Below are 13937 nucleotides of genomic sequence, written 5' to 3' on the forward strand. Positions count from 1 at the left end.
GCTCTCCTCACCTAAGAGAGCAGGAGCCATGTATTGTATCAGTTAATTGGTTCAGCTGAAACTGGGATAATTCAGTCACTCCAGAGTGAGTGATTTAATAACCAACCCTTCAGTTGCCAGCAGCCCAGTGCTGAGGGTGTGTGAAGATGTGCAGCAGGCTGTGTGCAGCAGGGCTGTGCAGGCTCCTGCCAGAGCTCCAGGTGTCCTCAGCCCATGCAGCCACCGAGGGCACGAACCTGCCTGGATAAAGAGAGGAGCGAGCAGCAGGCACCCAGAGAGGAGTAATTATTGCTGGGCACCTCTTCACAAAGGTCATGCTCAGATGGTTTTAGTGCAGCCTCTTAAGCCTGCACCTCAAGACTGTCTCTGTTACAGTGATCTACATTCTTAGCCCAGTTTTCCCCAGGATGAAGTGTGCAGTCACACCATCTGCCTGCCTGCATGGTTCCCTCCCAGAGCCTCTCTCATATACTATTAGGTAGGCTTGAACAAATTGTTTTTGCTGCACTTTAGTATTTTTCAAAAATTAACACTATTAAAGTTTGCTTTCAAAAATATTTACCCCAAAGACAGTGGGGAAAGGGCTCCCAAGTGGTATTGAACATAGGAGATTATTCAGGGGAATGTGATTTCTCACTGGGGTTTTATATCCACTTGTTGTGTCCATCCCACAAGTGAATCCTCACCTTCAGTAGCTACACTGGACATCTGCAGCTTACCAATTGCTGCAAACATCAGTGAGGATTGAAATTAGATGATTTAAAATCCCTTCTGACCCAAACCATTCCATATTCAATCTGCACCTGACCACGACCCGCAGGGATCAATGGAATTGGGGTTTTTGAGTTCTTGGTTGTTTTGTCCTGGTTCAGAGCAGGGTGAGGGGAGGGCTCAGTGCTGCAGCCCGTTGTCCCTGGACAGGGCAGTGTGCAGAGGAGCTGAGACCTCCCTTGGCTGGGCTGGGCTGTGCTGGGCTGGGCTGGGCTGGGCTGGGCTGTGCTGGGCTGGGTTAGGCTGGGCTGTGCTGGGCTGGGCTGGACTGGACTGGGCTGGGCTGGGCTGGGCTGGGCTGGGCTGGGTTAGGCTGGGCTGGGCTGGGCTGGGCTGGGCTGGGCTGGGCTGGGCCGGGCTGGGCTGGGCCGGGCTGAGCTGAGCTGGGCTGGGCTGGGTTAGGCTGGGCTGGGCTGGGTTAGGCTGGGCTGGGTTAGGCTGGGCTGGGCTGTGCCGGGCCGGGCTGGGCTGGACAGGGCAGGGCTGGGCTGGGCTGGGCTGGGCTGGGCTGGGCTGGGCTGGGCTGGGTTAGGCTGGGCTGGGCTGAGCTGGGCTGGGCTGGGCTGGGCTGGGCTGGGTTAGGCTGGGCTGGGTTAGGCTGGGCTGGGCTGTGCCGGGCCGGGCTGGGCTGGGCTGGGCTGGGCTGGGCTGGGCTGGGTTAGGCTGGGCTGGGCTGTGCTGGGCTGGGCTGGACTGGGCTGGGCTGGGCTGGGCTGGGTTGGGCTGGGCTGGGCTGGGCTGGGCTGGGCTGGGCTGGGCTGGGCTGGGCTGGGCTGGGTTAGGCTGGGCTGGGCTGGGCTGTGCTGGGCTGGGCTGGGCTGGGCTGGGCTGGGCTGGGCTGGGCTGAGCTGGGCTGGGCTGGGCTGGGCTGGGCTGGGCTGGGCTGGGCTGGACAGGGCAGGGCAGGGCTGGGCTGGGCTGGGCTGGGCTGGGCTGGGCTGGGTTAGGCTGGGCTGTGCCGTGCCTGCACTCAGCAGAACATCAGCGCTGGCTCTGAGCCACAGCCCTGCTTCCTTCCAGCACCACTGAAGTGCTTCCCTCTGTCTAGACTATTTCATGTCCTTCCCAGGGCCTTTTTTATGCCCAGAGTTTTATGGCAGCAGCCTGGGAGCATAATTCCCTTGCCCTGGAGAAACAGCCACCAGGACAAGAGAAGTGTTGTGGTTGTTTTTGCTCCAGTGCAGCTCCTGCCTCTCTCATGGCATCACAGCTGGTGTAAATATCCTCAAAGCCATTTTATATCCAGCTGCTACTGAATCTGCTGGAAGTACATCCACACCTTTTCCTCCTACAGCTCGTGGAACACGGAGTCAGAAGTGTTAATTCTTTGTTTGGTGGAGGACATGCTAGAAGCTGCTGGTTCAAAAAGATTAGGCACAGTAATTAAAGCATAATTGCTATTAATAGTTGTCTTCCTAATCAGACTGATCTCTTTATTGCTCCTTACCTCGGAGGATTTTTCCTCCTTTGTGTTTTTCTGGGGATGTGTTTGCCATGGAGGAAGCAGAGCAAGCCCTGGCCAATCACCTGTGGGTGAGTGAGTGCAGTTCAGTGAGCCCAGCACTCACTGGTGGCTCCCTGGATGGGAGTGGGTGTGTTTCCTCAGCTGCACTGTCCCATTGCCTGTCAGGGGGATGTTTCAGCCAGTTTTGGGCAGTGCAGTGGGTGGGAGCCTCAGGCCTGGCTCTGTGTGGGCTGCAGAGTCCAGCCCAAGCCAGGCTGGTGCTGCCTGTGCTGCTCTCAGTGTCTGTTGGCACAGGGCAGGGCTCTGTCAGTCCTTTCTCTGCTTCACTTTGTGCAAACACATTTCCCTCCTGCTCAGTCTCTATCCCACTCCTCTGTGCTTCCTCTCCTCCTGCCATTCCCAATTCTGCTGGCTTCTTCCTTTGCCTTTTTTCTTTCCCAGTATTAAAATTGCCCCCGACTGCAGCGTGCAGCTGCAGAGAAATCCCCAAACAATCTGCCAGCCCTTTGAAGAAGGGTTGTGCTCCTCTGTGTCAGCTTAATTGCTGTGTCCCTCTGAGGGTGCCGAGGCCTTTGGGGAGGGGAGAGCAGAGCAGCTCTGAGCCCTGGAGTCAGGCTGGGGCTGGCCAGGGCTCCACTGCTGTCACCTGCCCTCTTGTCACCCTTGTATTGCCTTGCATTTATTGCAGCTCAGCTCTTGCAGAGCTGTCCCCAGGTGCTGAGCTCCTCACCTGTGATCTGGGGAAGTGCTGAGCAGAGTGCTCACAATGAGCACTTTATTTAGTCCCTGAGCTGGGGCAGAGACTGGTGCCTGCACTGCACCACACAGAGGGAAAATCAAATTACAGAGTCCCTGGGCACAGACCCTGCTGGCTGCTCTGCTGAACCTGTAGATTCTGCTTTTCCCTCACCCCAGGCCCTGCTTCTGCCTCTCCTACCTGGTCACTGCCAGTATCCACAAACTGAGCTGCCCAGGGCGTGAGCTTTGTGAGAAAATCCATATTTGTCCTGGCTGAACACCTTTCCTGTCCAAACACTGTGATTTCCTGGAAACACCATAAAGCTGTTGTTAATGGGCCTGATCCTGTGAGCTCACCTCATTCCCACTGACTTCCTTGGCCAGTGAGTATATTCATTTATATTCATATCAAATACAGTAAATATAAAATAGCATGCAAAATCTATTATGCCAAATGAATATATTCATTTTGACTGAATTATTATATAAATATTCATATATTCATTTGCCTTTCCCAGTCTGCTGGCACATCTGCCTTTGTGCTGAGGGCTTGCTTTAGCCATGGAGAGAGGCTGTGCAGGACTTGGCCAGGCTTTTCCTCTTCCCATGCCCACGGGATGCAGAGCTTGCCCCTCTGCTGACCCTGAGCAGGAGCTGGGTGTTTGTAAGGACGGAGCTGGGTGCCTGTGGGTGCTGTGTGCATCAGCCCAGCGTGTTTCTGGGGCACACAGGGTCACACCAGCTCTTTGCAGAAATAGCTGCAGATGAAACCATTGTGTCACAGCACATTTATGGATTTGGCAGAGTGCAGGGTGAGAGGGGTTTGTGTGTGAGGGTGGCTCTGTGCTGCAGCCTCCTCTCTGAGCTCTCACCAGGTGTGTCCCTGCCTGCCCTGGGGCCACGCTGAGCACCCCAGGCTGTGATGGGACCATGCCAGGGCTTCAGCTCCAGGCTGGAATTTTCCTCTGCTGGCCAGGATGGACTTGGAGGCAGAGTCAAGGCATTCCCAATCTCCAGTGAAAAGTGAGAACAGAATTACTTCCCTTCTTGCATCTATTTGACATTTTTTCATGGCTTTTTAATACTCTTAAATGATGTCAGAAAAACCCAAGCATGAGTGAAGGCAAGATTGGTAAATGCTTTAATTCCTTCAGCTGATGGGCACCAAACATCTCCCATTGCCTCTTTCTGTTCCTGTTCTGTTGCTGTGCCTGTTTCTGTAAAATAAACAGTTCTTTTGCCATCAATGTCAAATTGAGAATGACAACAGTTAGCAAGATGTTTCCCTTTCTGACATCAAGGGCAAACAGAAAGTTGTTTAGGTTGGACAATCCCTTTCCCTGTGTCCTGCTTTACTACAAGCAGAACACCAACAAGCCTTTTTATCAGAGTCCAACTGTACAGTCACAACAGATTTTTCAAAAAAATTTTTGTTTGTGCCTCAAGGGCTTTTTCAATTTTTCCATTTTTTGTCCCAGCTTTTCTCCCAGAGTTGATCCCAGGTTATCTCCCAGGGGCTGTGGCAGCAAGCAGGGCAGGGCTGGGGGCTCAGGGCTGTGCCTCCCCAAGCCAGCAGATGCTGGTCTGAGCCTCACCCTGCTGCAGAGGGAACAGATGTAAACTATTTGTGGGATGTCTGAAGGGCATCAGGGAAAGGTCAGTGGTTAGAATGTGGATGATGTGCCTCAGAAGGGCATGAAAACAGCAGTTTGTGACACTCTGGGGAGCACAACGTGCACAGTTAGGGGGGGATTGCCTTTATAATCCCCTTTGTGGCCAGTTTTGTGGGGAGGAATTTAAAATAGTTTGATATAGTTTTGACAGGGTTTCTTGGCCCTGTTATGAAATGTTCATTCTGCAGTTAAGAGAACTGAATCAGGACTCTCAGTCTGCTCCTGTGACTGGCATGTATCCCGTGCCCTGCCCATATTCCTGGTTTTTCCAGCACACACACAGTGGTGGAGCAAACACTGTCAGTGACAAGCCAGCCTTGGTAAGAACAGATTGCCTTCAACAACTTGTCTTCAACAGATTGTCCTCAGCCTCCTGAAGGAGCAGTGGATTTGCTTCTCCAGCTCCAGATTGGAAACTCTGCCCCTGAACAACCAACAGCTTCATGATCATCTCTCCTTCATTCTGAAAAAAAAAAAAAAATCAGGTTTAAAGTGGCACAGAGAAGAGCAGGGATGGCAGCCCCTGTGCCAGGCTGCACCCAGGGCAGAGCTGGGGAAAGGAGAGTCCAACACCCACTGCCAGCATCAGCTCGATGTGACACAAACATCCCTGTGAGCTGAACACCTTCCAGGACCCTTCCCTGCCCTGCAGCAGCCCATTCATGGGCCATTACAAATAAAGCCACAACCACCTGGCAGCTTAATCTGCCCTGTTTATCTCAATCATTTTGCACGAGGGAGATGAAGCCCCAGCAGGATTCCACGTGGGCACTGGGTCTCCCTGAATGTGGCTTCAGGTACACGAAATTCATCCTGCAGGCAATTGGCCTGCACTGGAGCACCCAGAGCAGGAGACAGGCTTTACCTGTACAGGTAACAGGGTTTTACCTGCACAGGTGACAGGGCTTTGCCTGCACAGGTGACAGGGCTTTACCTGCCCAGGTGACAGGCTTTACCTGCACAGGTGACAGGGCTTTGCCTGCACAGGTGACAGGGCTTTACCTGCACAGGTGACAGGGCTTTGCCTGCACAGGTGACAGGGCTTTACCTGCCCAGGTGACAGGCTTTACCTGCACAGGTGACAGGGCTCTGCCTGCACAGGTGACAGGCTTTACCTGCCCAGGTGACAGGCTTTACCTGCACAGGTGACAGGGCTCTGCCTGCCCAGGTGACAGGGCTTTACCTGCACAGGTGACAGGCCTTGCCCGTGGCCCGGGGCCAGCCAGGGCTCTGCTGTGAGCAGTGTCCTGCCTTGTAGCCCGGGGTGGGGGGAGAGCAGCACAGACCCCCAGGCTCGGGTCCTGCTGAGCACGTACTTTGCTGCTTCTTTCTTTTTTTAGTTTGGAATGTCAGCACTTTCCGTTCCCATGGGAACCTGCCTTTTCCCCGTGCTGCCTGGGGAGGCTGTGCCAGCCCCAGGGGTGGTCCCAGCCCATCCCCTGCCCCTGCACACCCCCGAGGGGTCCGAGCAGCCCCCAGGGGTGATCCCAGCCCTCCCCCTGCCCCTGCACACCCCCGAGGGGTCCGAGCAGCCCCCAGGGGTGGTCCCAGCCCTTCCCCTGCCCCTGCACACCCCCGAGGGGTCCGAGCAGCCCCCAGGGGTGGTCCCAGCCCTCCCCCTGCCCCTGCACACCCCCGAGGGGTCCGGGCAGCCCCCAGGGGTGGTCCCAGCCCTCCCCCTGCCCCTGCACACCCCCGAGGGGTCCGGGCAGCCCCCAGGGGTGGTCCCAGCCCTTCCCCTGCCCCTGCACACCCCCGAGGGGTCCGGGCAGCCCCCAGGGGTGGTCCCAGCCCTCCCCCTGCCCCTGCACACCCCCGAGGGGTCCGAGCAGCCCCCAGGGGTGGTCCCAGCCCTTCCCCTGCCCCTGCACATTATTGTCATTCTCTGTAGCCGCGTGAGCTCGGGCTCTGCTCCCAGGGAACAAGGGGAAGTGTCCTCAGGCTGGCCCAGGGGGCTCAGGTTGGGCACCAGGAGGAATTCCCCCATGGGCAGGGTGGTCAGGCATTGCAGGGGTTTGGGGTGCCCATCCCTGCAGTGACCAAGGACCCAGAGCTCTGGGCTGGGGGCGAGGTGGGCGCTGGGCACGGCTGGGACTGGGGCTGGGAGGGATTTTCCAGCCCCGGTGAATCTGTGATTTTCCAAAGCACCAGTGACCTCCTGGCAGAGGAGGAGGGAGCCTGGCAGATCCACAGGCACGGTGCTGATGGTGGAACTCAGCCTCTTGCTGTGAAAACCTGGCTTAAGAACCCCCCAGGTTAGAGGGGCCCCATTTGCTTCTGGAATCATTTGTGATGTGCTGAAGCAGCAGCAGCTGCTGTGGTTGGGCAGCCTGCACTCCCGAGGGGACACTCTGGAATATTTGGGGTTAAAACAAAACACAAACACAGCAAAATCACTGGAATATTTGGGGTTCACAGAGTCCCCAAACACAACAAAATCACTGGAATATTTGGGGTCACAGAGTCCCCAGACACAGAGGTCACTGGAATATTTGGGGTTCACAGAGTCCCCAGACACAGAGGTCACTGGGTTTGGGGTGCCAGCAGTTGCCTTCCCTGTTTTTCCCAGGCTGCTGTGAGCAGTGGGATGTGTGGAACAGTGAGTGTGACAGGTACCATGGCAATGGCTCTGCCAGGAGCTGCTGCATCCCCCCAGCTGCTCCCACCCAGACCTGGGAGGGTCCCAGTGCTGGGGGATGTGCTGCTCCCTCCTAGCACCGTGTTCAGAGCAGGATTCCAAAGCAGCAAGGTTAATTGCTATTTGCTTCCCAAGCCTTTATCTCGTTTTTAGCTCCTCTCCCTTTCATCTTCCCTCTCTGCTTTTTGAAGAACCACTTCTGGAGATCTGTTTCCAGGCTCCAAAGCAGCTGCAGGTTCTACAGGGAGAATTAGCAGAGGGGATCATCTCCAGGCTGCGGTGGGCAGGATCCTGTTCCCTGGGACACACATTTGATAGGAACAGGACTCAGGGGTGTGGGTGTCCCCAATTCCAGCTCCCAAGGGTGGCCTGCCCCTCTGAGCCCTGAGTGTTTCCTCTCTCAGCTCCTCTGCTGGCACCAACTCTGCCTTTCTGTCTGAAATAAAAGCACCTTCAACCATCAGGTGCTTTCCTTGCCATAAAGATATTTACACACTTCAATAAAGGCAGCTCTCAGCATTCTGTGTGAGTTAAGCAGATGGAGCTCGTGGGGTGTTTTTGCAGCCTCTCAGGGATTTTACTCATTCTCTCTGCACATCTCTGTTAAGCACTCAAACACCAAACCTGAATGCAGATCTCCAGGGGAAGCCTAAACACTGGCTAATTGAATTTTCCATGGGCAAATTCACTGCCCTGCTCTTCTGCCTGGTGCCTTTCTTTGCCCTGGATGCTCCCAGTGTGTTGTTTCCCCCTCTGTGCTCTCCTGGGGCTTTCCAGGAGCAAACTCCACATCCTCAGCATGGCCAGGTCCTGCACTCCCCCCAGGGCCATTCCCAGCTCTCTGGAGCCCCAAGGGCAGTGCTTGGGAGCACTGTGTGCCTCAGCTGCTCCTCCTCCTTACTGACTCTCCTGCCAGGCTCTTAATCATCCATGTGTTTGATCAGCAGTGATCTTGCATTTGCTAACAATCTGCAGATTAGGAAAAAACCATCCCCAGTCCCTGGTGAGCCCCTGCCTGGGCTGGCTGTGCTGGGGCTGAGCCACTCCTGGGCATGGCACAGCCCTGCCAGATGTGCTGGGGCACATCTGCACCTCAGACTGCCAGAGGGGTGGAATTTTGGGGTGATTCCTCCCTGGCAGTGCCCCAGGCCAGGCTGGACACTGGGTTGGGTCACCCTGGGACACTGGGAGGTGTCCCTGCCCTGGCAGGGGTGGATCTGGATGGGCTTTAAATCCCTTCCAGCCCAAACTATTCTGGGTTTCCACCATTCTATGAATTTCACTGACCTGTGATCTTATCAAGGAGTGGAAGCACATTTATTTGACAGAATCTACTGTCTATAAAACTGTGTTAGCAACAACTATATTTTTGTCCCTTAACTTTGTCTGAGTTTTCCCCTTATTTTTCCTGTCTGGAAATCTGCCAGTCTGCTTGATTTTCACTACAGCATCAGCACTTTCTTTCTGATTTTCCCCTCATTCAAAGATGTATTCAAAATCAGCAGCACTGGGTCAGCTCCTCTTTCAGGTTCTGGTCTTCCTGATTGTGGCTATTTCACATCAGTGGCTTTTTTCATCTCACCAGTTCTCTTCTCTCTCTGTTTTCTCCACAATCTCTTTGTTGCTAATTCAGCTCATTGGAAACAAGAATTTTATAAAAACCTGCCCTCTGCTAACGAAGCTGCCCTTTAATACCTGTGTTTGGTGGAGGATTTGAAGGGGCTGTTTCCTTCCAGTTGATACCAATGGCTTTCCTGCCTGTGCTCCCACCAGGGTGTTTTCAGTCACAGGAGCTCTCACAGTTCTTATGCACATCTCTACTTTTTAATTTCTTGTCTGCAGGCTCCCAGACAGGAATCCAGAGGGATGGGAGGATTTCATGCTGGCTCTCAATAAAGGGCAGTGCTTCACAGAGGGAGAACCACAGCCAGAGCTCATTCCCAGGGTTTCCTCCGAGGAAGGGAAGGTTTAATTTGTCACCCCGTGCCTGAGGTCAGCCCTGCTGCAGCAGCACTGGGGACCCACATCCTGTAGGATTAGGTGCCCAAGCCCTCCAAGCATCCACCAAGCACCAATGTAAATTAGGTCTTTGCTCACAGTTAAATTCCTGCACACACATCAGGGGCAAAATCAGGAGCCAGGGGTGCCAAGCCTGGCACAGAGAGTGAAAACCCCAGGGCAGCTTCTCCTGCTGCTTTATCTGTGACCCCTGCTGGGCACCCTCTGCCTCTCACATTTTCCAGCCTTCTTCAACAATCAGCAGAGAGATTTTTTATTTTTACAGAGTCTGTGATTACTTTTCATGAAGAGCAGGAAATGGGACTTCCAGGAGAATGCCACTAAATGCCAGGAGAATCATGAAGGGAGCACAAGTGCTGGCCGTGGTGCCCGGGTGTGGGTCCTCCCTGGGTGAGGGGGACACAGGACCCCAGAAATGTGATTTATGACCCCCCAGCTGACAGCAGAGACACACAGAGATACCCTCCTCTCTGCCTGTTACAACATTTACAGAAACAGCCTGTAAATAGAATTATGGGAGTGTTTTAAATGGATTTCTGAGCCGGATTCAGAACTATTCCCTCGCTGCACTCCCTAAATATAAACCAGAGCTTCTCTTGCTGGCACAAAACTGCATCTTCCTGAGTTACCTCAGCGAGCACCCAGGGGGCTGGGAGCTGGATTTGCACCTTTGGGGACTGCAGAGGTCAGGGAGGGAGGGGGGACACCCTGTGCCCCCGCAGGGGACACTGCCAGGGACACGGGCCAGGCTTGTGCTGCCACAGCTGGGGCTGGGCCAGGTCTGCTGGGAACTGCTGACCTGAGCAGCCTCACATCAGCCTGAGGGTCTCTGCTGTGTTTCAGACAGTTATGAGGCTGATCCTGGAGTTATTTGGTGCAGTGATGGAGTCACAGAATCCTGGAATGGTTTGGGTTGGGAGGGACCTTCAAGCCATCCAGTGCCAGGGCAGGGACAGCTCCCACTGCTCCAAACCCAAAGTCCAGCCTGGCCTTGGGCACTGCCAGGGATCCAGGGGCAGCCACAGCTGCTCTGAGCTCTGTGCTAGGCTCTGCCCACCTCCCAGAGCAATTCCTGCCCCAAATCCCACCCCTCTGCCATTCCCTGTGTGCTGTCCCTCCACGCCCTGAGCTTTGCCCCTCCCCAGCCCCATCCCCAGAGCCCTGGGACCCCTGCAGCTGCAGGGATGCTGTGGGCAGCTCCCCTGGCCTGCCCAGCAGCACAGGAATTCCTCCCTGCAGTATCTGCCTCCAGCCAGGAGCTGTGTGCTGCAGCTGGAGGAGCCTCTGTCTAATGAGCTGTCCCTGCATGTCAGCAGTAATTAATGTGCATCACCCTGCAGCTTCCCACCTCTTCTTAATAGGCTGAAATTTTATCCTCTGGTTATAATTGCAAATTATGGTTAAAATTTTACATGCCTGGCAGTTGGGAAGCTCCAGCTCATTCCCCTGTGGGCACACGTGGGGATGTGGCTGAGATGGTTCCAGCCCCTCCTGTCACTCCTGCCCTTACACTTGACTTCATCCTCACCATCCTCTTCTCTTCTCTTCTCTTCTCTTCTCTTCTCTTCTCTTCTCTTCTCTTCTCTTCTCTTCTCTTCTCTTCTCTTCTCTTCTCTTCTCTTCTCTTCTCTTCTCTTCTCTTCTCTCTCTTCTCTTCTCTTCTCTTCTCTTCTTTCTCTCTTCTCTTCTCTTCTCTTCTCTTCTCTTCCTCTTCTCTTCTCTTCTCTTCTCTTCTCTTCTCTTCTCTTCTCTTCTCTTCTCTCTTCTTCTCTTCTCTTCTCTTCTCTTCTCTTCTCTTCTCTTCTCTTCTCTTCTCTTCTCTTCCCTTCCCTTCCCTTCCCTTCCCTTCCCTTCCCTTCCCTTCCCTTCCCTTCCCTTCCCTTCCCTTCCCTTCCCTTCCCTTCCCTTCCCTTCCCTTCCCTTCCCTTCCCTTCCTTCCCTTCCCTTCCCTTCCCTTCCCTTCCCTTCCCTTCCCTTCCCTTCCCTTCCCTTCCCTTCCCTTCCCTTCCCTTCCCTTCCCTTCCCTTCCCTTCCCTTCCCTTCCCTTCCCTTCCCTTCCCTTCCCTTCCCTTCCCTTCTCTTCTCTTCTCTTCTCTTCTCTTCTCTTCTCTTCTCTTCTCTTCTCTTCTCTTCTCTTCTCTTCTCTTCTCTATTGATTATTGTAGGAAACTCTGCACAAAGGGGTGACAGACATTCATTCCACTGCAGGGCAGGTGTGGGGAGGAGCTCAGTGCCTGGTTGCAATGGCCAGGTGAGCCTCTCTCCACAAGAGGTTAACTCTTTTTATTCCAAACCATTCCATTAAAAAAAAAAAAAGAAAAAGGAAAAAAGGAATTCAGGACTAGGAGAGAATTTGGTTGTTGTTGCCGTGGATCTCAGAGCACAGGAAGCTGGAGCAAAGGTGAGGTGGTGGCTGAGGGCTCAGGCAGCCTGGAGAGCTGCCCAGGGGGAGCCCAGCTGCTCGGGGAGGCTGCTGGCAGTGCTGCACTGCTGGCCTTTGGATTCTGGGCAGCTGGCCCCACTCTGACATCTCAGGATGTCACAGGGGCAGAGTCCAGCCTGTGCTGCCTCTGTCAGAGCTGGGAATAGGGTTTATATAATCCCAGGTGCAGGTACCTGCTGAAAGGCAAAGCTGAGCTGACAGCCCCACTCCTGGCTCTGGGGAATTCCAAATGTGCCCAAACTGAGCAGGCTGCACCGCACAGGGAGTGCCCCAGAGCAGGGGCTGTGCTTTGGTCATTCCAGCAGCAGAGGTGCTCATTGCTCACAACATTTCCATAATTTGGGGCTGAACAGCCATCCTTTACCCTGAGGCTGCTCCAGCCCCACCTGGGCAGCACCCACAGGTTCTCCACACCTGCAACTGCCCTGCTGGGCTCTCAGAGCTCCAGCTGCCTGCGGGGGACGTGCTGCAAGGGGGGATAAATGCATGGAGTGTGTACAGAACATGGAGTGTGTACAGAACAGTGCATAGCAATAATGAGTGACGTTGTACTGAAAGCAGAGAATCACAGAATCCTGCAATGGTTTGGGTCGGAAGGAACCTCAAATCTCATCCCACCCCCTGCCACGGGCAGGGACAGCCCCCACTCTCCCAGGCTGCTCCAAGCCCTGTCCAGGAGCTGGAACATTTTAAGAGATCCAGCAGCCACAACTTCTGTGGGCAGCCTGTGCAGCTCTCCGAGTGAAATTTAACCTGCTGGAAAACAAACACAGCTAAGAATCCACTTTACATTTGGAAAGCTGCATTTTTTTAGCTCAAACCTGCAAGTGACAGAGAATCCAAATCGGGAGAATTTGTAGGATTTACAGTATAAATTATTAAAAGGGAAAGAAAAAGACGTTCCTCATGAAAAGCACATTCCTTGTCGATCAAAGCTGCAAACAGAGAGAACTTTCATAAAGGCATCTGGCAGCCTTTGATAGGCTCTGTGGAAGCCTTGTCAGGTGTTTGCAGAGTGGAACGTGGAGCTGTTGGCCTCCAGTGCTGTTCCCTGTTTCGAGGACAGCTCAGAGGCAGCAGAGGGGGTGAGCTCAGCCAGGGGTTCCTGTGCTGCCTCAGGGAAAAAAAAAAAAAAAAAGCAAAAACTGGAAGCTTAACAAAACCAGTGCCTGGATGGAGAAATGAAGTTGCAGCAGGGCTGTGGCCCAGGCAGAGCTGGGCACAGCCTGGATGTGCCTCTCATGGAGCTGCTCAGCTGAAAGCAGCACCTGCCCAGGCTCCATTCTTCAGCTGCTGCACGAGGGGAGCTGGGAGGCAGATGAACAATTTATGCAGAGTGGGATCCATGACAAAGTGGCAGCACTTTGGTGAATACAAGCATCTTTGTACAAGTGCCCAGCTGGCTGAGCAGCGGGGCTGTGGCTGTGAAAAGCGCCCTTGTTGTTCCATCACGCCCCTGCCAACGTGCCCTGGGCTGGAGCTGCAGGATCCACTCCCCACTGAGCCCACTCGGGCCCAGTCAGCCTCTGCTGACATCTTTCCTGCAGGGTAATGTCCTCCCCGGGGTGCTGCCACTGCTGTTTGTAATGGTGCTCCCACTTTGTGCTTTGCATTAACTGGGCATCTGGATTTATGGCTGTTGGGCACTGAGAGAACCAAACCTTGTGCTCTGTGGTTCCCCCGTGGGCACAGGGGTCACAGGGGGGGTCCAGCCTGACAGGCAGCCCCCACACAGCCAGCCTGGCTGGGGATGGGGCAACAGGCTGGGGGAGACTCATCTCTCATCACCCATCATGAGATAACCCCTGAACTGCAGGATCTGAAGGATCCCAAACCCTCACACAGGGGATGGAAGAGCCTGGGGAGCCCCTGAGAGCAGCTGTGCTTCCTTTGGGAGTGCAAAGGGCAGGAGGGACTCTGCCCTGCAGGCAGCAGTGCTCTGGAAGGGCCCGTGGGAAGGGAGGAATGCAGCTCTCAAAGCACCTTTGGCAGGGGATGGGAATGGAGCAGAGAGGGTGGGGAGAGGCTGGACAGCTGTGGGGATGCAGCCAGGGGACAAAGGGAGGCTCCAGGAAGGTGCAGTGGAACAGGGCCCGTGGTGGGGGATGGATGGGGACAGCCTCACACCGTGGCTGGTTTGGTTTGGGTGTTTGGGCTGTGTGGAGCCAGGGTGGTGTGGGGAGCACTGCA

Source organism: Erithacus rubecula (genome assembly GCF_903797595.1).
Source record: "Erithacus rubecula genome assembly, chromosome: 14".
Classification (NCBI taxonomy): domain Eukaryota; kingdom Metazoa; phylum Chordata; class Aves; order Passeriformes; family Muscicapidae; genus Erithacus; species Erithacus rubecula.